This window comes from Penaeus monodon, chromosome 28, assembly GCF_015228065.2.
Source record: "Penaeus monodon isolate SGIC_2016 chromosome 28, NSTDA_Pmon_1, whole genome shotgun sequence".
Classification (NCBI taxonomy): Eukaryota; Metazoa; Arthropoda; class Malacostraca; order Decapoda; family Penaeidae; genus Penaeus; species Penaeus monodon.
Genome location: NC_051413.1, coordinates 40,146,065 through 40,146,323, shown reverse-complemented (window position 1 = coordinate 40,146,323; position 259 = coordinate 40,146,065).

The window sequence follows — 259 nt, the reverse complement described above, 5'->3', positions numbered from 1 at the left end:
GAAAACCCGCGATCGCTCTACAAACGCTGGTACGTGACCAAAAACAGAAAAGGAATTCCCCGAATGTGACGGGGAACTTGGATTCATTTCTTCCGCAAAGAATAACGGCGAGGGGAAGAAGTACAAATGGGTTTTGAAAAAGGAAGAAGAGGGGGGAAGGGGGGGGGAGTAAGGGTAGGCATATCTGTTTCGCGTTTTGTTTGCAAGAACAAAAAAACAACGTGAGAGTTTTGTTTATTAAAAAAATCATTCGGTGCAG